General features: G+C 33.4%; 1 protein-coding gene across 3 annotated transcripts in view; it reads left to right on the top strand.

Moving 5' to 3' along the window:
* LOC114339977 (A disintegrin and metalloproteinase with thrombospondin motifs 9) overlaps nucleotides 1–27,901 on the top strand; it is a 608,198-nt gene that overhangs the window by 110,084 nt on the left and 470,213 nt on the right. For all 3 annotated transcript variants that reach the window (XM_050655672.1, XM_050655673.1, XM_050655671.1), the window contains exon 2: nucleotides 15,690–15,889. The gene's annotated coding sequence lies outside the window, so the exon portion shown is untranslated. The remainder of the gene's footprint in view (nucleotides 1–15,689; nucleotides 15,890–27,901) is intronic.

The raw sequence follows: 27,901 nt of genomic DNA, 5'->3' as shown, positions 1-27,901 counted from the left end.
TTATGATACAGTAAAATAATACTGTAAATTTAATTAAGATCGGTTTAATACATTTTGCAAAATAAATTTTGCAATCCAGCTTTCGCAAAAAAAATTCATTTTTTCAAAATGTTACAGGACTGAAAATAAAGGAGATAGCAAGTTGAATTTTTTTTGCTTATAGAAGTGTACTGTACCTTTCATTTGCAGTTTGCAAAACTAAAATCAATTAACTACCACGGCGTCAGAAATTTTTTTAAATAAACATTAATTATTGGTGCTACGCGCAGGACAGCGGATAGTTTGCTCTGATTGGGCATTCCAATGACCTTTAATAATGATTGATACATTTGAATTTTTATTACATTTCGATATAAATAAATAAATTTGTTTATTGCAAAATAAAAACATATACTCTATCCTTTGAAATAACACTTTTTTAGCAAAAACTTTTTTTGTTCATATATTTTAAATTAGAGAATAAAAGTTTATTATTTTTAAACATATGCAAGTGTTTAAACAATATTTCACAAACAATAATAAAATTAGTTTGATTTTTGTGGAATTAAAATATTAAAATACAACAAAATATAGAGTAAGAAAATAAATATTAGATAAAGATTGGAAGATATTTTGGTGGAAATCAACTTGTGTGAATCGAACACCGCTATCCTGCGCGTAGCACCAAATATTAATGTTTATTTACAAAATTTCCTGACTCCGTAATAATTAATCGATTTTAATTTTGCAAATTGCAAAGAAAAGGTACAGTACAGTTCTATACGCAAAAATCAATTCAACTTGCTATCTGCTTTATTTTCAGTCTTGCAACATTTAAAAAATGATTTTTTTTTGCGAAAGCTGGATTGCAAAATTTATTTTACAAAATATATTAAACCGATCCTAATGAAATTTACAGTGTTGTTTTATTATATCATAAAGTTGTTCTAAGTAAAATATGAAGGTCCTAAGAGTAGCATAAATGGTTGAAAAACGTAAAATGCGAATACTTGTTTTTGTATGTTTTTTTTTCGCAATTATTGCTATTTTGCAACAAGGGTGACTATTTGTTAAATTTTCAACCAATTCTATATTGTAGGAAATTTAATTACGCAACTTTTATGTAAGTACAACTTTTCTCACAAATGAATAGTTTAAGAGTTATAATCAAGAAACCAATAGAAAAATTGAATTTTTCCTTCCTGTTTTGACATTTTGATTATTTAAACAATGCTCCGGACCATTTTGAGTGGGAGGATAACTCAAATATTATTATTTGAGTTATTTTCAAGCAATTTCTGCTAAAAAATTTGAGTCACCTCTCAACGTCCATCTCAAAACAGATGCGTCCTGGACTATTATAGCATTCATTACTTTTACCTTTAGTAATTAACTATTTTAAATGGGAAATAAGCCACAATTTAACTAAAAAATGATTTTATTAACGTTTTTTTTTATTTTATTTATTTTTTTATTTTATTTTATTAATTATTTTATGTTTTATTTTATTTAATTTTTGATTTATTTTTTATTATTTTTTTTATTAGAATGGTTAATTACAAAAATGCAACAATGAAATAGTTTCAGAACAACTTTACCTTTAGTATTTCTGGTCCTTCGTCTTCACCTAATGTGTCTTGTTCTGGTGTGACGTCATTAAATAGTTCATTTAAGTATGTACGTATACCAAGCTTTTCGAATTTCTTCTTCTTTTTTCATCATTTTCCCTGTCGAGTCTACAATTATATGAGTTTTCTTACGACAGAGGCCAGCTATTTCTTTGCTTTTTTGAACATATTGCATGTGTCTTGTTTGTATCTAACTCTTACGTTTCAACGAATTTTTTCTCCATCCACTTTTGTTTTATTACTTTCTGTTTTTTCTTAATTTCCTCCATGTTGTTGTCAGTTGCTGCATCATCAATTCAAGAATTTAGTTGGATTGGAGAAGAGAAGCAGAATGAGGAAGATATATTTTTAACAGCTTGTAATAAAAAACAACTAATTATTTTAAATCTAACTTTTTGTATAACTGGAAACTGTGAAAAATAACTGTATTTTAGGCAAAAATTAAAGCTCTTTATGGCACCGTTTACTGCTCATCAGAACCATGGCTACTGTTTCTATGAAATGGCAGTAACCATCATGGTGACAATGTTCACAACTTTACGTTTTTACTAAAAAATAACAGATAAAAGAACATTATCATTATAGTTTTAGCGTTCAAATTTTATGCGCCTTCTTCTTTGTGTCCTCATCCTTTAAGGACATTGGCGCATCATCATGGCCCATTTTACTTAGTCTGCAGCGGTTCTGAAAAGTTTTATTGCTGTTTCAATCTACTGCTTTAAATTTTTCAATCAGGATGTGCGTCGTGTCACCAGTCCTCTTTTTCCTTCTACTTCCCCTTGTATAACCAATCACATTAAATCATATTCTTCTTTTCTTAGTATGTGACAAAACTAGCTCGTTTTTCTTTCCTTCATGGAGTTAAGCATTTCTTTTTCTTTTTTATCTTTCTTAATGTTTCCGTGTTTGTTACGTGTTATGTCCATAATTTCCACATTCTTTATGCGCCATTCTCTTTAATCATTTTGACAAATTCCAGCACACTTTCTCAATGATGTTACTTATAAAATTACCATCCAATCACGCAAGTATGTAATTGAATGCTTTTATGTGCCAAAAACACCAAAATAGCCTGTACGGTTACGATCATTACGGTCTCAATAATAAAATAAGATAGTTTAGCAATTAATACGTCAAGCAATTTTAACGTGTTTCCATATCTAAATGGTAATAGCACAAAGTTTATATCATATGGTAATGGTACTCGCATAAAGTCATATGGTAATGACATCAAATTTATTGTCCAAAGAGGTACTCGTGTTTGATCGTTGACCCCTATAGTAACACTTTAATAGGAATGAAAGTAATTAATATTTTTATCAATCACTGAACAAAGGTGTTTCTGGTTGCTTTTGATTATTTTGTGCTTTTCCGCTTTTATATTTATTTCAATATATTTCCCCCTTTAGGCAAAACGAAACAATTGCTTGTTAATAACAGCCAGATCAGTACCGTTGATTCTGTAAAATTTCCTGATATTTTTATCAACCTTACATCAACCCTAAATGGTCCTTTCATATCGATTTGTTAAGTAAGAAAGTAGCCTCAGCTTGCTTAGGATCAAGAGCTAGCAACGTCGGAACAACAAGTATTTTAAGACAACTGGTTCTTAAATATATTATTCCCTATGCTTCCTCGAACACCGTACCGACCATCTGGCTGCTGATACAGGTTGCGTTCATTACTGCACAGCACACTTGTACAGGTAAATACCTATATCGAAATTAAAATTATTTTAAGACGAAAAATTTTTTTGTCACTACTTTTTAAACATAATTAGAAATATGAATTATAATATCCAGACATTTCTGTGGTTTAAAAAGTAATGACATAAAAATTTTCAGTAATGTACTTGAGTCAAAACGCAAGTACATTCTTTTCTCAGAAATTTTAAATGGAACACCGTGTATTTTATATCAATATCGAAAAGTACCATTACCGTACTTTAATTTTTGTATAATATTCTTCTTCTTCTTCTTCTTGACTGGCTTTACAACTCGGGGTGAGTCTTCGCCGCATTCACTATGGCCCTCCATCGTCTGCGATCTTGCGCTTCGATTTGCCATTGTTGTACCCCAATCCTAGATAGATCGGTTTCAACATCATCCTTCCATCTTTTTCTGGGACGGCCCACTAATCTTCTACCGTCTGGTCTCTCGAAGAACACTGTCTTTAGCACTCTGTCTTCCTCTGATCTTACTACATGACCTGCCCATCTTAGCCGATTAGCTTTTATATGTCTGACGATGTTTTCAGTACCATATAGAGTCACCAATTCAGCATTGCGGCGCCTTCTCCACTCTCCTGTCAATTCATCTCTTTGAGGACCAAATATCATTCTGAGGACTTTCCTTTCAAATATCAGCAATTTATTTATTTCTCGCTGATGTAGAGTCCATGTTTCACTCCCATATGTAACAACTGGGCGAATAATTGACATGTACAGTCTTAATTTAGATTGTCTTTTCAGCAGCTTAGATCTTAATAATGATGATAGGGAGTATAATGCTGTATTTCCCGCAGCTATTCTTGCTGAGACCTCTTTTTCTATGTGATTGTCCTCTGTGATTACTGCTCCCAGATATTTAAACTCTTTTACTACTTCAAAGTTGTGGTCATTAATAGTTACGTTCTGTCTAACTCTTGGTCTTGGATTTTTGGTCACCAGCATATATTTCGTCTTCTCTTCATTTATTCGAAGGCCCAGGTTACCTGTTTCCTCCTCGAGCTGTGAAAACACCTCTCTTAAGTCTCTTGTAGAATGAGCGACTGCATCTAGATCATCGGCAAAGGCCAACAATAGTTTTGATCCTCGATTTGCGAATCCCCCTGTTAGTTCAGACGATATTTTACTTATTGCGTATTCTAAAGCCAAATTGAATAGCAATGGTGATAAAGGGTCTCCTTGTCTAAGCCCTGATGTTATACTAAATGGCATCGATGTTCTGTTTCCTATCTTTACCTGTGCATATGAGTCTGCCACGCACATTTGAGTGAGCTGCACTAATTTTCTTGGTATTTCCATTTCTAGCATTGCTAGCCATAGTCTGCTTCTTTTTATCGAGTCATATGCTTGCTGGAAATCTACGAAGATTTGGTGTACATCTCGGTTGAATTCCCAGTTTTTTTCTAATATTTGTCGGATGGTAAATATTTGATCTATTGTTGACCTTCCACTTCGAAAGCCGCATTGGTAGTCGCCTAGAATATCTTCCGAATACGGAGTGAGTCTCTTTAGTAAGATAATTGATAGAATCTTATACGCTGTACTAATAAGCGATATGCCTCTGTAGTTTCGGAATTGCTCTTTATTTCCCTTCTTATGTATGGGTATTATAACGCTTCCATTCCATTCTCTAGGCATTTTCTGCTGTTGCCATACTCTGAGAATAATGTCATACAATTTTTGATGTAAAACGTTTCCTCCTTTTTTTATCAATTCTCCATTTATACCATCATTTCCTGGTGCTTTGTGATCTTTAAGAGATGCTATTGCATTCTTTACTTCTTGGAGTATTGGTGGTGGTATTTCCACATGTGCAAAATGAAATGTAGTCTCTGATTCCTCCATCTCACTTTCAATATTTAGTAAATTCCGAAAGTATTCCTTCCATCGCTCTACGATTTCTGTTTCCATCATTATCAGTTCACCTGCTTCATTTCTCATAGCTTGTGTTACCCCAACATTTCCACCTTGTCTGACTGTCTTCACTTCCCTAAAGAATTTTCTTATTTGATTCCTCTCGCCACTTATTTCCATTACTCGTATTTGCTGTTCTATGTAGCTTATCTTTTTAGTTCTGAGTAGTTGCCTTGTCTGTGCCCTCGTTCTGCGAAAATCTGCTTTGTTCTCATCTGTAGGGTTTTGTAACATTTTCATTCTTTTGTGAGTTTTTGTTTCCAGCATTTCTTCGCATTGTTTGTCAAACCATTTCTGTTTTGGGCGAGTCCTCTTTTTCCCAATGGTTTCTTTCGCTGCTTGTTCTATCACTGATGCCACTCGCTGCCATGCATCTCCTAGGTCTACATTTTGGTCCTCCTCTCCCAGCAATTGAAATCTGTTGCTTATGGCTACTTGGTACTCCAGTTCTTTATTTAATGTTTGAAGAGCTTCTATGTCCCATCTTACTCTTTGTTCTTGTTGCTCCATCTTCTGTACTGATATTCGTGTTCTCAACTTTCATTTTACAAGAAAATGATCACTATCGCTGTCAGCTCCTCTCATACTTCGTGTATTAATAATGCTACTAGAGTGTCTTGCATCAATGAGGACATGATCTATTTGGTTACGTGTTCTTCCATCATTTGACACCCATGTGACCTTGTAAATGTCCTTTCTTTCAAATTGGATGGATTTAATAATCATGTTATTAGATATTGCGAATTGTGTTAGCCGGTGTCCATTATCATTTGTTGTATCGTGTAGGCTATGTTTACCAATTACTTCTCTTAAATAGTCTTCCTTACGTATACCTCGTCCAATTTACTTACCGTTGCACGTCATCCGCGCCATAGCCTGTGACACGATACCAACACGAAATATCTAGGCGGTAGGTGTGTTCCCCTTTAGAATCATTTTGATTCTAAAAAAGAACACACCCACCGCCTAAATATTTCGTGTTGGTATCGTGTCACAGGCTATGGCGCAGATAACGTGCAACGGTAAGTAAATTGGACGAGGTATAGTTTAGCATTACAGTCCCCCATTACTATTTTGATGTCATGTTTTGGCGCTGCTTTATACTGTTGGTCTAGTAATTCGTAAAATTCGTCCTTCCCATCTTCTTCGGCATCTTCTGTTGGGGCATAAATTGAGAATATAGTGAGATTGAACCACTTACCTTTGAGTCTAATATAGCAGATACGTTCGTTTATTGGCTTGAAATCTATCACTGCCGTTTTTAATCTTTTTGTAATTACGAATCCACATCCGTATTCATGTCTGTTCTCACTACCCGACCAAAAGACTATAACATCTTCCATTTCTAAATTTCCCGTTGCTGTCCATCTTATTTCCTGTATTGCTGTTATATCCATGTTATATTCTTGCAGTTGTCTAATGGCTCTTGTCGCTATTCCAGGTCTGTACCAACTTAACACATTCCACGTACCTATGCAAATATCCTTATTTCGTTGCGTGTGTCGTTTATATCGAGTATCCGTCTTGTTCCGAGGCAATAGTTTCTGTTTCGTGGCTTCAAAATTTTCATATGTACGGGACGCCGGCCCATAGCACAATCCCCTTTTCGGAGGGCCATTTCACCCGCTCTCGTCCGTTCCCGACCCCACTTTCCACCCGGGTTTGATACCGGATCTCCGGCGGGGTTGCTCGGTTTAACAGGAGGTACCAGCGTGAAGGTGAGAGTCGGATTTGAGTAGAAGAGGCTAAGTGGAGTAAACTGGAATCAACTCCATATATTCGCATTCTACCCCTTTACCCCCCCTTTGTATAATATTCCCTATGTTTATATTTTTTGGTTTTCGAGATATTTTCATTTTTCAGAGCAAGTTACCCTTAAAATTACTGAGAAAATAATGTACTTGCGTTTTGGCTCTCCCTGTATTCGATATAAAAAAAATTAGCAATATCAACCATTTTTAGAAATTTTGATACTCAACAAAAAATATGGCACCAATAAACCATTGCTGTTGTGCGTATTTTTATTTATACAGGGAGCTGAACTTATTACGATTTTCATAGAAAGTTGGTTATAACTTTGTAAATACCCTGTGATGGAACTTTGGAACAAACCTTTATATTTTTGTGATGGGGAAGTTAGGAAGATTTTGAATATAAAATAAAATATAGGGTGTTCCATTTAAAAAAACAAAAGATTGGCCTGCCACTATGTTATCGAACACCCTGTAACATTCTAACTAATTTTGTAATGTGAAGCTCAAAGTTGGCTACAAGCTTTGTTATTAACTTCTATTGCTATCTATTACTATAGCTGATCTACTAAGCTTTATCACACAAATCAATTACCCTGATTTTGTATGTACCTGTACAAACAGGTGTGCTGCGCAGTAATGAACGCAACCTGTATCAGCAGCCAGATGATCGGTACGGTGTTCGAGGAAGAACGGGAATAATATATAGACCGGTCTAGACTCAAAAATAGGAGTGAGGCTACAATAATTACCATCCAGCTGAAAATTGGCAGGATTGTTCAAAATACCATCATAAATGACATTTAAAAAGTCCTCATAAATCCGACCCCTGCTAAAAAATTTACGCGGGGTCAAAGGTCACCAAATATGGTTTTTAGCGATTTTCAGCGAAACGGTAAGTTTTATCGTAAAATTAGCTCAAACAAAAATGTAGATTAGATAATTATCTATAAAAAATATCTTAATAGTTTTTTTCCTAAGAGGCACTGTTTTTGAGATACAACGATTCAAAAGTTGAAAGACTTCTAATCGTCATAATATATGTATTAGTACACCAGGTAGGTATATACATCACTGAAGCTGTAATACAAGTAAACATAATATTCTACGGTCAACTTAATTTATATTACACATAATAATATAAGATTATAAATATGATAATGTTTCTACTATACAGCTTGCGGTCTATCGAGGGATGCAATCCATAAGCTGTATTATATTACAGTGCCAACAAAAAAATCTTTACAAAGTGAATGTAACGCGAAAATAATAAGAATTATTTGAATTTTACGGCTTAATCCCAACAAAAATACACAACAAAATACAACAAATGACAAAGTATTAAATTATAATAATTCTTTTTATTTATGCGCCTTAGTTCAATTTGCAAAGATAGGTTTTGTCGGAATAAACACGTTCGTCAGCTAATCTAATCAACCTACCTATTCTCTTCTCCGAAGGGTTTGAACATAATAATGAAAGACAACTTTCTAGGCAAAATGATTATTGCTAAGTACTAATAAATACTTATGCAAAATCCTTCAGGTAGATGACACCCTCGAGGTATTAATTAGTCTTGAGTACTACTCCGGAGTGAAAATACGTGTTAAACCTATATTTTTTTTATCGTGTATTTCGTGTTATTTTCATTGTTATAACAAAAATGTCAGAATATTGTTTTATTTGCGCGTATTATTTGACGTAATGATAATTGAAACAGCCATAGAGCAATTCAATTTAACAAATACAACTATTGTTGTAGGTGAAGATGTAGACTTGCTCGTATTACTCACTGGTAGAACTCCAATCGAAACAACTATCTTTTTTTTTAAACCTGGAAAAGCTCAACACCAGTCGGAAATATATTCATCGAAAAGTTTATCTACTTTTGCAAAATGTCAAAATCATATACTATTTTTACACGCAATAACTGGCTGTGATACGACATCTGCATTTTTCAGGAGGGGTAAAACGACTGTTTTTAAAATGTTTGAAAAACAAGATTTACTTGAATGTGCTGAAGTTTTTAAAAAAACTAATTCAGCTCCACAAGAAGTTATTTCCAACGGAATTAGCTTTCTTCTCTCTATGTATGGAGTGCCTGAGAAAACTACTTACTTAGATAAGTTTCGATATGCATGTTTTTTTAAAAGTACTCGAAACAAAAAACAAGTGCAGTTATCTTGTCTTCCTCCAACATCAGCGGCTGCTCATCAACATCTTTTTCGGGTATATTACCAAGTTCAAGTGTGGCTTGGTTATCAGCTAGATCCAAAAGACTGGGGATGGAAATTAGTCGACAGTTCATTAGAACCAATTCAAACTTTACTCCCCCCTGCGCCGGAAAAACTCCTGAACACAATTTTTTGCAACTGTAAAAAGGGATGTAGCGCTAAATGTGGTTGCAAAAAAGTTAGACTGTTTTGTTCGGTAGCATGTACTAATTGTCAAAACCGGTCGTGCTCCAATGTTGAATCACCAACATTTGAGGATTCATTTGATTCTATCGAGGAGCCATGTGATGTGTCATTATTGGGACAATTTACTTGCACCCAGGATGAACAAGAAGAAGAAAAAGAAGAAGAAGAAGAACAACAAGAAGAAGAAGAACTAGAAGATGAAGAAGAGGAAGAACAACAATGAGAAGAAGAACAAGGGAAGCAGAAGTTTTAAAAAGTTATGAACCAGTTTGATAAATTTCCCTTTTTTTTAATTTATACCGCTTTATATAAAGTTTAATCATTTTTAACCCTTGCCAATATCAATTATTAAAAAGCTTAAAATAAACAGAATCATAACAGATCCGTGGAATAGGCCTACTGGGGAAACCACGTTAAAAAAACACGCTAAGTACACTACCTCAAAGGTGGTGTGGAAACGTGTGCGCATATTATGACGATTACCACTGTTTGAATCGTTATATCTCAAAAACGGTGGCTCCCAGGAAAAAAAGTAATCAAACGTTTTTTATAGATAATTATCTAATCTACATTTTTTATTAGCACTAATTTTACCATAAAACTTACCGTTTCGCTGAAAATCGCTAAAAACCATATTTGGTGACCTTTGACCCCGCGTAAAGTTTTTAGCAGGGGTCGGATTTATGAGGACTTTTTAGATTTCATTTATGATGGTATTTTTAACCATCCTGCCAATTTTCAGCTTGATGGTAATTTTTGTAGCCTCGGATGCGTAAGTTGACCGGAGTAATACTAAAGAATCAGCTGTCTTAAAATACTTTCTCGAAAACGTTGTTTTTCTTAGACTTCAAATATTGCGGAATTTTAACACTTCCTTTTTTACATATTTTAAAAACTGTTTGCTTAATCCGTAAATACCTACATGTTTTTTCAGCAAGACCTAATCATGACTACTTCACCAGAAATTCAACCATTGATGTCTACCGATCCCTTCCACTGAATTAGTAAGAAAACCTATATTACCGATATTCTGCAAAAAAACTCTACAACTATCTTTACTCCCTTTACAACTTAAATATGCAATATCTTTCTCCAATTTCCGTAAATTCAAAAGATTATCTACCTGAAAGACCATATTATTCAGTAGAAGAGTTTCAGGAATAACTAAGAAATTTCAGTAAAAAAAATTATACCCTAAAAGTATTTTATTTATATGTATTTGGGTATCATGCAGCAACTTAAACTTATTGGTTCCTACGGATTTATGTATTATGAAATTTGCAATTTATTTAAATTTTGCAATACATATATTGTTTTGTTTTATTTCATTATCTTTTATTTTGTAATATTGACGATTTATGTAATTTCAGTAAATTGTAATTGTTATTATTATTGTATTGTGACTCATTTACTCATTATAAGCTTTGTCTATAAAATTGTACAGTTTTCAGTGACAATAATGCATATTTATATTTTATTATATAAAATATGAATCAACTAAAAAAACACTTGATGCACTTTTAGTATTTGTCGCTTCTCTTCTTAATGTAGGTCAAACAAGACGACAAATGTCAAGCCGTGTCAGAGAACACGAAAGGAGCACGTACTCCACTATCATTACATCCAACATACATGTTGTAAAAGCAACTAAAGACCACCATGGTATGTCATTTACAGGAAAAAAAACATTATATGTTAATAAATCTTCTTTAGAGAACCATTTCGTTGTATTATATGGTAATTCGCCAAATGGAATTATTCAGTTCATACTGTGTGCATGGTTCTTAATATGGTTCTCGAAATGATCATTTCATTGTTGTAGGCAAGGTTTATGATGGCACCGGCTCAAATTTAAGAATATCGTTTTACGATACATCGGAAGACTCAGACGAAATTCAGGCCGAAAATAATACATTGGTTGTCTTATTGGCAAGATGTCGCATATGTATGTAACATAACAAAACATGTAAATGGCTTTTCAACATTTCAATTTTTTTTAAAAGAGAACGAGATGTCCCACTTATTATTTACTGTATATCCCAGATATTTAAATCGGTGTACTCTTTCAATACGTTCGGCTTCAATATTCAGGTCGATATGTTGAATGTTCTTTTTACTGATCACCATAAATTTAGTTTTCTTTCTATTGATCTTCAGTCCAAATCGGTTGCCAGTTGTATTTACTCTATTTAGCATCATCTGTAAATCTTTGATGTTATCGGCCAGTATAACAGTATCATCTGCATATCGAAAATTACTTATTGGTACGCCATTAATCTTGATGCCCTCATTGTACTCTTCCAGTGCCTCTAGAAATATTTGTTCCGTGTACAGGTTGAAAATCAAGCCCTATCTAACCCCTCTAGAAATGTTTTCACTCACCATATGTCCATTCTTTATGTGGGCTGTTTGATTCCAATATAGATTTTTTATAATCTGGATGTCCTTAGTGTCAAGTCCTGAAATATGTAATAGTTCTATGAGTTTGTCATGTTTGATAGTATCGAATGCTTTTTCATAGTCGATAAAACAAGCGTAAACATCTTTCTGTTGATCCAGGCATTTTTGAATCAAGACTTGTATTGCAAATAGGGGCTCTCGAGTTCCAAAACCGCATCTAAAACCGAACTGTGTTTTACTTATGCTGTGTTCTAATTTTGCTCGTATTCTGGAATGGATAATACGCAAGAATACTTTAAGGGTGTGACTCATTAAACTTATAAGGCGATATTCGCTACACGTGTTAGAATTGGATTTCTTGGGAAGGGGCACAAATGTAGATTTCAACCAGTCCGATGGAATTTGACCAGTATCGTATATCTTATTAAACAGTTCCAATACTACATTCATGTTGTTCTCGTTAAAAACTTTTAAAAATTCGACTGGTATTTCATCGCATCCTGTTGCTTTCCCATCTTTCGTTTGATCTATAGCTTCTATCACCTCACTTTTCAATATTTTTGGTCCATTCAGATCAAGAGTGTTCGTAGAAATATGACGATAATCCGTAAACAAATCTTTTATGTAAATTGCCCAAGTATGTAACTGTTCTTCATTATCTACAGTAAGTTTGTTGTTCTCGTCTATTACCTTACCAAACTGTTTTTTCTTGTAAGTATAAGTAAACTCCTTGATTTTTTTTATGCATGTTAAAACTATCGTGTCTTCGTTCTAGCTCTTCTATCTCTTGACATTTTTCTTGTAACCATTTCTCTTTGGATTCTTTTATCTTTCTGCTGACAGTTCTATCCAGTTCTTTATATTGTTCGGGATTATTCTTATTTTCCCTCCTTCTGTCCATGAGGTGTAATATTTCATCTGTCATCCATTCGTCTTCTTCTTCCGCTCGTAGTTACCAATTACTTCTTTCGCACCGTTGCATATAGCGGCCCTTAAGTTGATCAAGTCTCTTTCAATATCATCAGTATTGGTTGTTAAAGCAACATTACTATTAATGCTATTTGTAAGCTTGACTTTTATCTCGGGATTTCTAAGTTGATCCATATCTAATCTTTTGTTATTCTGCTTCTGGATTAAGGTTTTTAGTCTGACTCGTAATTGGGCTACAAGAGGATTATGATCAGAGTTTATATCAGCGCCAGGATATGTTTTGGCTGATATTATTGCGTTACGGAATCGTTTGTTAATTGTTATGAAGTCTATCTGATTTCTAACGATGTACCCAGACTTGTCCTGTGGTGACCTCCAAGTGTACAATCTTCTTAATGGTAACTTAAACCAAGTATTATTGATAATTTAGTTTTTCTCCTGGCAAAACTGTATAGTCGATCACCTCGTTCATTTCTTGTTCCCAACCCATACTTGCCAACTACGTCACTGACTTCGCCTTTTCCTATTTTGGAGTTACCTACCATGGTTATGTCCTAACCTACCATGGTTATGTCTTTCTTTAGGTTTTTTATGATTTCGTCTAATTGTTCGTAAAACTCTTCAATTTCTTCATCAGTACTCTCAGATGTGGGAGCATAAACCTGAATTATATTTATGTCAGCGTTCTGAATATGGAATAAAATTTTTTATATGTTTTCTGATTTTATTATTTACTTGAACCGCTACTCCATGCCTACGGTTGACATCTTCTTCTCTGCTGCCTGAAAAAAATCTGTCCACCTTCTAGAATCGAGGCATTTTTCGAACATTTTGCTATAAAAAACGAAGAAAAAAGGGGGCTGAGTTGGCTAGAGTTACTCCTTGGCTTGGGATCGTCAACAGTTCTTTTGAGACACTCGATCCAGTCAACAATATTTTAGGCGGAGTTGTTCTAGAGTAAAAAATTATTTTTTTTTTCTTGTATTGTTTGAAATAATTTTGAATATTATTTCTTTAAAGCAAACATACACTATTTTTACCGTTTCTCTACAAAAATTTCCGTTTCCGTAATAGGCGTCATACACTGTAGATACTCATACATATAACAGTACTTATGTGATACGCTGCTGATATGCTGATAGTACGCCTTCTTATATGGTTTTCTAAATGCTAATTTAAGATATAATGTATTCGTCAAGCAAGTTTATTTGGCTGTGGTTAGTCTTTAGGACTAAAATGGCGAGTCTAACGTCAATAAACGAGATGTACTTCCCCTAAAAGGCAAGTGTAGCTAAAGCCATTATAACTTTATTACATACGACTAGAGACGTGATGGGGGCCCGTAGTAAAAAATACTTTGTTTTAAATCAGATTCTGACTAGGGTCATCAAAATAGAAGAAAAATAGTTTAGTGATTATATACAGGGTGTTTGTAAATAAGTACGACAAACTTTAAGGGTGCGTGAACAAAAAATGTCAGTTTACTCTTTATAGGGATGGGAAAAACCTACCGGTTTAAAGCTAAAACCGTTTTTTTTTACTTCGCAATAACCGGTTTTACCGGTTGTTTTTTTGTCCCGGTTATAACCGGTTTTTCTTTTTAAAGTAAAATCCGGTTACTAGGTTTTTACGGTGATTATTATTAGGTTAGGTATTATTTTGGATCCCAATCATAATTATTATTCTCAAGTAATTATTCCAAACAAAACCATAATTCAAATTTTATTTTATTTTATAAAATACAGAAGCAAACTGAAAGTGCAATCTCACATCAGCCAGAAACAATTATTAAGTTTTATTATAATATTTCCTTGAAAAGGTATTTGTAATCATAATATTTACATAAGAAGTGAACTGGTTGAATTAGACGCAAACATCATCTATTTTTCACACTTAACTCTTGACATTGAAAGTGGGTGAATGACTTTTTCTGATTACCAAGAATAATGCTCTGATTATGAATATCGAATTACTGATTACGAATAATCTCCAAGAATTTCGCTACGTTTTCAAAACGATACACTCATACAGGAAGTATTAAATGAGTTAAAATGTACCTATTCTACAAATATACAAACGTGTTAAAAGTATACATGTTCTTTCGATAGTACTAATTTTGATCATATTGATATCGAGTCGAATGGAGTATCGCAAACTAAAGTGTATTGTAAATGTAACTTTGTAACCCATTGGATTAAAAAAACCGAAAACCGGTTTTTCCAAAAACCGGTTTTTTTTTGCCGGTTATAACCGCCAGGTTAAACCGTAAGCAAAAAAAACCGGTATAACCGAAAACCGGTGTTTTGTCAAAAAACCGCCATCCCTCTTCAAACTTATGTCCGCAAATGCTTCGTTTCCGAGATAGCGGGTGTTAAAATTTTTCTTACAAACTGACGGATTTATTTACTGCTTTAAAACCGGTTGAGATATGCAAATGAAATTTGGTAGGGTTTAAGAGGTAGTTATTGCGCATACTTTAACATACAATTAATAATTTTATATTCATCATTCGCGCGCATCGGGTCTGAACGGATACGGTCTGATTTTTTTTAAAGAAAAAAATTAGTATTTAGTTCAATTTGTGAAAAAATCTATCTCTCCTTTCTTTGATATGAGGCGCCGAAAATCTCATGTGTCCACGGATTTAAAAAAAAAATTTGCAGAGTGCTTAATTTGAAATAACAAAGTTTGTTATTTCAGAAAAACTGGAAATCTGGCAACAACAAAAATACTATTAAAAGATCTGCTGAGTACTTTGACGCATAAAAGCCGTATTATTGAGATAAGATCTGCCGTATTAAAAACCCTTACAAATAAAAATTTATACAAATCTTGCTAGCTGTTTCTGATATAATTGAGGCAACTAAAATATGAGCAATCTCATACTATTTTTATCTTTTTTTTTTATTTTCCCATCTAATTTTGCTCTCTATTGTTTCAGGTGACGGATATTCTTGATAATGTTCCATCTTGCCATGCACCTTTGAGCCCAGATCTAGCTAACAATCAATTTCGTCAGAAAAAAATGATACCGACGTATATCTCCAGAAAAGGTTGTTATTGGGACTTCAGAGATTTAAATTTGTTCATTTCGTGAAGTCGAAATTTTCTCAATAATTTAGTACTTTTTTACTTATCGAGGTGAGTACCATAATATACAATTTATTATAAGTATTAAAGTTGTAGGAAATATTTAATCCTTTTTTAGTTTTTTGATCAAATATGATGGTTTCAACTTGCAGTCCATTTGTAGTTCAGTCAATGAAGGTAAAGTAGAGCGCAACTTTATAATTTTCTGAACCTACACCGATTTGGATCAAAATTTGGCTATAGATTCTACTTGAAAGAAGCAAAAAATGAATATAAAGAAAATAGAAATATTCTGAAGAAGGAAGACTAAAAGAGAATGCTGGAAAAGAATAAAAACAAGACATTTGTGGGGGGGGGGGAGGCTTCTAAAAAATGTCGTAAAAACAATGAAGACGAAAATTTCTTATAATTTGGAAGAAAATAGAAGATGAGAGGCAGCAATAAACTTGTTGAAGTTATACTTCTTTAGGCGCGATTGAAAGTAAAATTTTTCATAAATCTGCGCGCATGCGCACACAGACAGTATGACGTTTAGTTGCTAATTTTTCAAATTATGTATCAGCGCAAATAAGCCATTAAAATAATATATTAGTGTTTTTTAGTAAATGTATTATTTATTATAATTTTTGTGTCTTTGAATTTGTCTTCCTTGGGCGTAAAATAATAAAATATCAATTTTTATATTTCACTTGTCACCGTTATGTGTAATTATGTATATCCGAAACGTCAATAACACGTGCCTTGATAGCCTGGTTGGTAGAGTATTGGACCAGAGATCGAGAGATCGCGAGATAGCGGGTTCAAATATCGGACGATTCATATTTTTTTTTTAAATTCTTGGCATTGTTAAGTTTTGGTTAATTTTTGGTAATTATTGTTAATTTTTTGTATTGTAACTGTTGAGTAGATTTATTTCGTTGAAATTATATAATAGAAGTATAACTTCTTACGTGCGTACAAAGTACACACACATTCTTTTTTTTTTCTCAGGACAAAGTGGAACTAATACAAACCATGTTCGAAAAGTCACCCATAGATTTCACAATGGTGGAATTAAAAGAGGAAGGAGAAGCTTTAAAACGCAAAAGATGCGGGGTCCAGATATGATACCATTGGACTAGATAAAAATATTAATCAAGCATAAAATAAAAATGTTTTTGTCTACCTATAAGAATTTGCTAAAAATTTCCAGATGAACTAAAACTTTGGCAACCTATTATTAAAGCTGGTAAGGTCAATGGAGAACATTGTTTAGACCAATTTGCTTTTTAGATATCCTGTCAAAAACAGGATTTTTTTTGAAAACTAACTTAAAACTAAAGTTAACAAACAAAATCAAACTGCCGAAATTACCAGAATAATAAGGTTAGCGTGGGCAGGATTTGAAAAACTGAGTTGGAACTTGAAAATACTAAAATAGAACAATATTTGAAAACCAGAGTTTACGATCAGTGTCTCCTACCTATACTGACGTATGGTTCACAGACGTGGACACTCACCAAGACAAAAATATGGATAAAATAGTAACGGCACAAAGAGCGATGGAAAAACCAATGCTCGCGGTGAGACTTATAGACAAAAAAAAAAGAATGTGTGTGTACTTTGTACGCACGTAAGAAGTTATACTTCTATTATATGATTATATGATTATATGATTATAAACGAAATTAATATACTTTTTATTTATATTTTATTTAAATATTAAATTAATTTATACTTAATACTTCTCAAACATTTTTATTAAAACAGTGCCAAAAATTAAAATAATAAAAAAATAAAACACACACAAACACATTAAAAATGCCACAAATGATTTCTGAACATTAATTGTCGGAAAAATTTTTAACTAAATACGTATTTTCTGAAAATAAAATTATATAATAAATATACTTACAATCATAAAATGTATAAAAAAAAATAAAAAAATAAAAGTTTCTATTGGGATTCGAACCAACTTACCACGCGGCTGGTATTTGCGTTGTATTGGGATTCACCCGCATTAAAACTGCACCACAGAGGCAGCTTGTCATTATGTGCGAAGATCGTCTAACTAAACAGATTAACCTTTTGACATTTTTAACTTATGTAAATCAAATTATTTTGATTTTGAATTGAAATGATTTAGAATTGAAAAAATACAACAAAACATAGGGTAAGAAGACAATATATTAGGTGAATATTGATATAAATTTTGATGGTAATCAAATTATGTAAAAAAAAGTATTACATACTACTTATGTATTTTGGTAGGTTCAAGGTAGGTATCGGAGCCCGTATAACGACTAATACATTTCGCAATCACTTGCGTCGTGCAAAGTGGCTATGTTCAAATATCATAACAAAATTTGATCAACTATTTATAAAACACTTACCAGTGAAAGATTCTTTAGCTTTGAATAAGCGAGATCTGCGGCACTCATACTAGGCACAGTTTGATGAGCTTTCACATTGGCATGCAACAATCATCTCTTCTATGTAAATAAGTCCAAAAATATAATATGAAAACTATTTAAAAAGGCAGTATAACCATTAACTAACTTTTTGTTTGTTGTTTCTCTTCCTACAAATTTTAAAACGCAACAAGCATACATTATAACCAAACACAGTCCCACAGGTGTGCCACAGCTGCCATATTGGATAATTTTTGTCATGTCATTTGAACATCCAATCAGAACAAAGTTATAATGCGCATGCGCCCGGTCGCTAGGTTTTTCCATATAAAATTTCACCGTCATTACGCCCGTAAAGAAGTATAACTTCAAAAAAAAAGAATGTGTGTGTACTTTGTACGCACGTAAGAAGTTATACTTCTATTATATGATTATAAACGAAATTAATATACTTTTGAAGTTATACTTCTTTACGGGCGTAATGACGGTGGAATTTTATAAGGTAAAACCTAGCGACCGGGCGCATGCGCATTATAACTTTGTTCTGATTGGATGTTCAAATGACATGACAAAAATTATCCAATATGGCAGCTGTGGCACAGCTGTGGGACTGTGGTTTGGTTATAATGTATGCTTGTTGCGTTTTAAAATTTGTAGGAAGAGAAACAACAAACAAAAAGTTAGTTAATGGTTATACTGCCTTTTTAAATAGTTTTCATATTATATTTTTGGACTTATTTACATAGAAGAGATGATTGTTGCATGCCAATGTGAAAGGTCATCAAACTGTGACTAGTATGAGTGCCGCAGATCTCGCTTATTCAAAGCTAAAGAATCTTTCACTGGTAAGTGTTTTATAAATAGTTGATCAAATTTTGTTATGATATTTGAACATAGCCACTTTGCACGACGCAAGTGATTGCGAAATTTATTAGTCGTTATACGGGCTCCGATACCTACCTTGAACCTACCAAAATACATAAGTAGTATGTAATACTTTTATTTACATAATTTGATTACCATCAAAATTTCTATCAATATTCACCTAATATATTGTTTTCTTACTCTATGTTTTGTTGTATTTTTTAAATTCTAAATCATTTCAATTCAAAATCAAAATAATTTGATTTACATAAGTTAAAAATGTCAAAAGGTTAATCTGTTTAGTTAGACGATCTTCGCACATAATGACAAGCTGTCTCTGTGGCGAAGTTTTAATGCGAGTGAATCCCAATACAACGCAAATACCAGCCGCGTGGTAAGTTGGTTCGAATCCCAATAGAAGCTTTTATTTTTTTATTTTTTTTTATACATTTTATGATTGTAAGTATATTTATTATATAATTTTATTTTCAGAAAATACGTATTTAGTTAAAAATTTTTCCAACAATAAATGTTCAGAAATCATTTGTGGCAATTTTAATGTGTTTGTGTGTGTTTTATTTTTTTAATATTTTAATTTTTGGCACTGTTTTAATAAAAATGTTTAAGAAGTAGTAAGTATAAATTAATTTAATATTTAAATAAAATATAAATAAAAAGTATATTAATTTCGTTTATAATCATATAATCATATAATAGAAGTATAACTTCTTACGTGCGTACAAAGTACACACACATTCTTTTTTTATTTATATTTTATTTAAATATTAAATTAATTTATACTTACTACTTCTCAAACATTTTTATTAAAACAGTGCCAAAAATTAAAATAATAAAAAAATAAAACACACACAAACACATTAAAAATGCCACAAATGATTTCTGAACATTAATTGTCGGAAAAATTTTTAACTAAATACGTATTTTCTGAAAACAAAATTATATAATAAATATACTTACAATCATAAAATGTATAAAAAAAAAATAAAAAAATAAAAGTATCTATTGGGATTCGAACCAACTTACCACGCGGCTGGTATTTGCGTTGTATTGGGATTTACTCGCATTAAAACTTCGCCACAGAGACAGCTTGTCACTATGTGCGAAGATCGTCTAACTAAACAGATTAACCTTTTGATATTTTTAACTTATGTAAATCAAATTATTTTGATTTTGAATTGAAATGATTTAGAATTGAAAAAATACAACAAAACATAGAGTAAGAAACAATATATTACGTGAATATTGTTAGAAATTTTGATGGTAATCAAATTATGTAAATAAAAGTATTACATACTACTTATGTATTTTGGTAGGTTCAAGGTAGGTATCGGAGCCCGTATAACGACTAATAAATTTCGCAATCATTTGCGTCGTGCAAAGTGACTATGTTCAAATATCATAACAAAATTTGATCAACTATTTATAAAACACTTACCAGTGAAAGATTCTTTAGCTTTGAATAAGCGAGATCTGCGGCACTCATACTAGTCACAGTTTGATGAGCTTTCACATTGGCATGCAACAATCATCTCTTCTATGTAAATAAGTCCAAAAATATAATATGACAACTATTTAAAAAGACAGTATAACCATTAACTAACTTTTTGTTTGTTGTTTCTCTTCCTACAAATTTTAAAACGCAACAAGCATACATTATAACCAAACCACAGTCCCACAGCTGTGCCACAGCTGCCATATTGGATAATTTTTGTCATGTCATTTGAACATCCAATCAGAACAAAGTTATAATGCGCATGCGCCCGGTCGCTAGGTTTTACCATATAAAATTTCACCGTCATTACGCCCGTAAAGAAGTATAACTTCAAAAAAACAAACAAATGGCTTAGAAGCAAAACCAAAGATAAAGACGCAAGAGAACATGCTGCCAAATTAAAATGGAGCTTCTCAGGATACAATGCCCGACTGAAGGATAAAAGATGGAACCACGAAATACAACAATGGAGACCATGATTAGGAAGGAGAAGCAGAGGAAGGCCACAAATGAGATGGACTGATGACATTAAGAAGACTGGAGGACACAGCTGGAAGCAAGTAGCGCAAAATAGAAAACACTGGATTGAATTGGGGGAGGCCAATATATGTCCAGGCCAATATCTCGGACATATTACACATGGAGAGAGATACAACTTGCTCCAACTCATTATGCAAGGAAAGATTCAAGGAAAAAGAAGCATAGGGAGACGCAGAATATCGTGGCTGCGCAACCTGAGAGAATGGTACGGATGTACATCAAACGAATTTTTCAGAGCAGCCGTCTCCAAAGTCCGAATAGCTATGATGATTGCCGACCTCCGTCGCGGAGATCACACTTGAAGAAGAAGAATATATGTGCAATGTTGGATTAGTTAAGGCTGAAGAAGAAGAAAAAGAATAACTTAAAAGCTAGCGAAAACTTCTTTTTTTTTAATGTTTTTTTTTTGCTGACCTGTATTATCAAATATATTTGCAAAATATAAACCTTTTGAATCACTCTGTAACCAGTAATTCTAAACAACACATTTCTAATTTAGTATCAACTATTGACAGATCGAATTTTAAACAAAAAAATCCCAAAATTTACGATTTCATGGTTACGTAGTCGTAGTTCGTAGTGTAAATTGTTTATCCAAAATATTAATCAAAAGATTGTGTCGAAATCGTAGAGCATGGATTTTTCTTATCGCGTCTGGACACAAGGTTTTGGAGCCTTGTAATACGATTTTTATTCCGAGGTGTTTATTGAAAATGAATTGGTGCAATGATTGTTTCTTCCTTTATTTAATAAAAAGTGATGTTTGTGTTAACTAGACCATATAATTGTAAACACATTTAGATTAGCTTCTGAAATTGTTTTCTTGTGAACATGTTTAATTTAAGTATTATGTTTATATGGGATATAGCCAAAATTATTGGTGTGATGAAAATTAGGTTTTTAATTAACTAAGGTTTTGACTCAAACTCAAAGAAATAACGAGAATGTCCTCATAAACGAAACCAACGTCGAACGAGTAGACCAATATGCAACTCCACAAATGATTACTTCCAGGAAATTAAAATTAGAATAGAAAAGGCTAGAGCGAATTTTAGCAAAATGAGAAAAGTGCTCTGCACAACAGATCTGAGGTTAGAGCGGCCGATGCCGCACTGCAGGATGCTAGATGGTCGCTTGGAGGGTGGATTTTAAAGGTGAATGTTGGAGGGACGCTGCATCCTGGACGTAGTGAAAGAGTGAAATGAAGTCAGAAGTCAGTATCCAACTGACTGCTGAGGAATCGTTTGTTTCATTTGTTACGTTACATTTGGTTTGTTTTTAGTATATCGTCCTATTAGAGGTAAAACTCACTAACTAACTTTTCAGAAAGTGGAGAAAAATCGACTTACAGGTACAAATTGTTTTTTTAAATTCACCTGACCTGAATATTGGATTTTTTAATGCAACTGCAAAGAATAAATAAAACAGATATTTTAAGCCATGTTTCGTCAAATAGTGGGTCTGCTGGATCCCCAATTACCCTTCATTTATACACATTACACAGCACTTATTACGCTTTCCTCCATAGCCACGCTACCCGGATGGAATATCAAACACGAACACGACTGATTTGGGTGGATAGATAGATGTCTGGCGAAGCACCAGATGGTTAGATGGTAGTGGGAGGCCACTGCGGCTACCGTCGTTTTGTTATTCGTGGTATAAGTAGCTAGATGGTTGCCAGGCAAGTATCTACCATCCACCATCTTACCAAACTTCCTGCAGTACGACATTGGCTTAGAGTAAGGTTGGCTACGTGCTACGTTTTCTCGACACTGTTTTACGAAATTGAAGCTTGGACCTTGAAGGCGGCATCAATAAAAAACTAGAATCATTCGAGATGTGGGTGTATAGAAGAATTCTAAAAATATCATGGACAGAACACGTCACAAACAAAGAGGTTCTGAGAAAGATGAAAAAAGAAATGGTCTTAAATACAATCAAAACCAGAAATTTGGAATATCTCGGACATATTACACGTGGAGAGGTACAACTTGCTCTCATTATGCAGGAAAAGATTCAAGGAAAAAGAAGCATATAGGGAGACGTAGAATATAGTGTCTTCGCAAGCCGAGAGAATGGTACGGATGTGCATCAAATGAACTTTTCAGAGCAACTTTCTCCAAAGTCCAAATAGCTATGATGATTGCCGACCTCCGTCGCGGAGATAGCACTTCAAGAAGAAGGTTTTGACGTTTCGATTTCCACTCCAGAAATCGTTATCAAAAAGAAAAAAATTGATAAATTATGCGAATATTTCAGATCAGTAACATACTTGCATTATAATAATTCACAGACCAACAAGTCCGAGACTCCGAAAAAACAGAATTTTTGGTGTGCTAAATACGCATCTGAGCTTCAAATTGGCTCTTCAGATAATACGGAAGAAAAAAGGAAACAATGGATACAGATCATTATTCTTGTTTATGTTCTTATCCTTGACGAATGTTTGCGATCATAAGGACAATATTTATCTTATCTGCAGCATAGCGGAAAAGTTGCACAGATGTTGTGTTGTACCAGGTTCTGGGGTTCTTCTACCAGGATATTATTCTCCTTCTTTTACCTCGCTTTCCAAATATTTTTCATTGCAGGATGGCTTGTAAGAGGGCATAACTCAATTGATTTCGTATAATGCGTCCGAAGATTGTAACTTTCGATATTTGATAGTGGTCAGTATCTCTTGGTTCTTCTTCATTCTTCATACTCATTTGTGACTCGGTTAGTCCACGGAATTTTAAGTATTCTCCGATATACCCACATCTCAAATGCTTCCAATTTTTTGCACATATCTTCGTTCAATTTTAACGATTCAACCCCATAAAAAAAGAAGAGACAAAGAGAAGTTGCGGGTCTTGAAGAAAGCCCCCATCCGATTGAAGGTGGATCTAGCTCTTCCGACGCGCGCTCTTATCTCTTGGTTGTTAGTCCATACTTCATTTATTATAGTGCCCGAAGTAGTTGCAATGCGTCAGTCTTTCTACAGGGATTTGGTTGTCATAGGATTGACCTTCTGTTATATTTTGTTGCTGATGATCATAAACTTTGTCTTCTTTACGTTTATATTGAGTCTACATATATTGTTGACTGTAATACGTGATTTTGGTCATTAGTGCTTGTAGGTCTTCGAGGTTGACCGCAAATACTATGGTGTCATCTGCATATCTGATGTTGTTTAGCCGGTACCCGTTTAGTAGAATATCTTTTTCGTCTAACAATAAAACACTGAAAACGTTTGTTTTCTATACTTCGACAAAAATAACTATATGACTACAGCTGTTTCGGCAGAGTGCCTTTCTCAAGTGATTTAGTTTACTATGGGTTTGCCTTTTTAAAGTCTTTAACTGAAGAGGTTGAGGAGTGGGGGTTGAGGAGCAAACCCATAGTAAACTAAATCACTTGAGAAAGGCACTTTGCCGAAACAGCTGTAGTCACATAGTTATTTTTGTAGAAGTATAGAAAACAAACGTTTTCAGTGTTTTATTGTTAGATAAAATGAACTTCCATCAAGTAACGGTCGAATCCATCAAATATCTTTTTCAGTTTTAGGAGATGACTCATGAGGTTTGTAGTACGGTATTCTTCGCATTATTTGCTCTTGTTTTTTTTTTCAAGTTCAATAAACTCAGACTTTAGCCATTCTGTTGGTATTTTTCCAGAGTTATATATATTGTCGAGTATCTTTGTGATTATTGCTATTCATTCGTTGTCCATTAGTTTGAGTAGTTCTGCTTGTATATTATCGGGGCCTGCTGCTTTACTATCTTTTAGCTGTATTATTGCAGAATAAATTTCCTGCTGTAATATTCTTGGTTCATCATTTACCTCTTCTTCTGCCTAAAGGGTGTTATCAGATCATACATGGTGCAAAATATGAGAAGGGATGTCACTTAAAGATAGAGGACTACATTATAAAAATGTAAGGAAGGTCTATCAAGAATTGAAAATCGAAATAAAACTACGCAGTCAAAATCACAAAAACCGACACTTGAACCAAATATGCGAAAAAAATAGATAAATAAAATAACCCAACAACAAAACTGAAACTAGAGACACGTTTAAGAAAAAAAAAATGATACATAGCACGTTCCTTAATTCCAAATCATACTGCCATTAAAGACAAGGCCGATGTTCAGCTCACTGCCTAACAAGGTAGTGGCCAAGGTAACAAGGTAACAATGTTACAAAGTAACAATGGCCAACTGACAATTGGAATCCAATATGTGAGGTTTTAATTCTCCAAAAAAATTCTAACCACGTGGGAAGAGTCCTTTGTTGCCCTGGGTAATATCCAGGCATATTTGCAACATCCTTAAACTATTATATTAACATGTAACACAACATAATTGTTCACATTTAAAGGGTTTTTACCCAAAACATTTTGGTGGCTCAGGCATGCTATTTTTTGGCTTTTAGAACACTGATGATGGATTTCTTAATCCGAAAACCTTTTGTTTTAATGTGACCCTTATTTAGGGTATTTAAATTATACTTTTTACAACAAATCTGGTATTTTTTTATTTAGAAAAAAGTTTTCGTCCTATTTCCCTGTTCATTCTCAAATTTGTTTTTCGTTGTAGTCTGTATTTGTTTGTTTAGTCTAAAGTACACATTGATTATTTTTTATTTGTTTGTTTTTATATTATATCGAGATATTCTGCTTTTTTGTAATCGCAGAGTTTTATTAATTCAAATTATAATCAGGGCCGCCGAGAGAGATGAGCGGCCCCGGTAAGAAGTAAAGAGCGGGCCCCTGGTAAAAAGTGAAGAGCGAAAAAATTGTTCAATTTTTATAGAAATAAAACTATCAATAATAAATAATAAGAAACATTTCAAATATAACTTTCATTCAATTTTGGGTATATTTTCATAATAGTGGAAATATTTACAATACCAGTACTTTTCGAGTTGTTTGATTGGCAAAGAAATATTCGAAAAATCGCATGATTTTACCAAATCATTCTCAATGCACCAAGTTGCTAGGCCAGTTAACCGATCCTGTTTCATTGTAGATCTCGGTGCATTTTTTATGCGAGAAAGAAAACTAAAGAATCTTTTACCTTTTGCGACTACCACCGGTAATGTGCAAAATATTCTTGGCGCTATAACGACGTTAGGAAATAATGATTCCAATTTGGGGTGTTTAATTTTATTAAGTAAATCTATTGGAGAAAGTTGAGATCCACAAATATTCTCCTTGTATATCGCTCTATCGTCTTCTTTATTAAAACCGGGCAATATATAAATTTTTTTCTTAATATTCATAATATTAATCATAAGCTCAATCTTAATATTATCCTCATCTCAGAATGTCCGTAAAATGTCCAATAAATAGCGAATGAATTTTAATGGCAGCATTAAATCTTCTGGTTAAGTTGCTTATTATACAATCTATGACAGTATTAAATATTTCAGAGCGAAATATTGCGTCGGGCTCAAAATTATCAGTCGCCTCAATACTAAGCCCTATATTTCAAAATAGAGGTAAAGGACATATAGCTGAGTATTAACTAAACAAATTATGCACATAAAGTGAGGAGCAAAAAATGGGAAAAATTACGTCTTTGGTCTGGTCGACGCCGGGCCCCTTACATCGCCGGGCCCCTTACATCGCCGGGCCCCGGTAAAATGTACCGGCTGTACCCCCCTCTCGGCGGGCCTGATTACAATGTAAATGAGTTGATCAATGGTATTATAATACTTCACACGTCCGCAAACTATTTATAAACTCATGCAGGCGCAGATAATTACTTCCTTGCACAAACACAACCATTTTGCAACACCTGATTACAATATTTTAATAAAAGCAACCAAAAACGGCGGTGTTAATATGTCTGGAATGCCTTTTTTACCGATCCACCCATCGTTACCAACCTTGCTCCATATATTCGATGCCCAACGAGACTCGTTAATAACAACGATAAGAATAATAGACTGTTTTTAATTAACCAGTGTTTAAGTGGCTTTAGACCAGTCCAGAAGGTCTTCCGAATATATGTCAACATGCAACAATCGACTCTTCAGAATACAGGAATGACAGACAATATTTGGGTTGTTTGTTTCTAAGTAGTTGAAAAGTCCATTTTGATTGTGTAAACGTTAACATTCATGTTTAATCCATGTCTTCACTCAGAGTATTTTTCACAACTCCCCCATAAATAATTATTTTATACTCGAGTGTATTTTGAAAATACTGTTTTTAGTTTGTTACATATTTACTTTAAACATATGAATATCATTTTCATTTTCATCATTTAAATCAATTTTCATATTAAAACATTTCTGGTTTCCAAAGTTTAGTATTTGCTTCATATCCTTTCGATATTGAATATTTCGATATTTCGATATGCATCTAATATAAATATGCGTATGAATAAAAATAAATTCTGTGGCTAATAGACTGCGTCTAAGGCCATCCCTTTCCTCTACACACACACATTTCATATCCTATTATCATTAGTAAACCTAGATACCATAATTATTACATATTAGTATAGAAGTTTGCATATTACTATGTTTTGAAGCGTTTTTCGCTCTCTTGTAAAATTAGCAAAATGGCGCTTATCATGTTTTCCCCTGGACCCCTCATATGCTATGCGCCAATTTTTGTGCTTTTGAATTTTACAAAACAGTCATCAGACCAATAATGACATACACATACCTGGCAGAAACGCGACCTGATACAGAGAGTACAATAAGAATCCTCCACAAAACACCAGAGAGGAAAACCCTTCCAAAAATCGATTGTAAAACACT

Source organism: Diabrotica virgifera, chromosome 7, assembly GCF_917563875.1.
Source record: "Diabrotica virgifera virgifera chromosome 7, PGI_DIABVI_V3a".
Taxonomy (NCBI): Eukaryota; Metazoa; Arthropoda; class Insecta; order Coleoptera; family Chrysomelidae; genus Diabrotica; species Diabrotica virgifera.
This window is presented reverse-complemented; position numbering and strand designations above follow the sequence as displayed.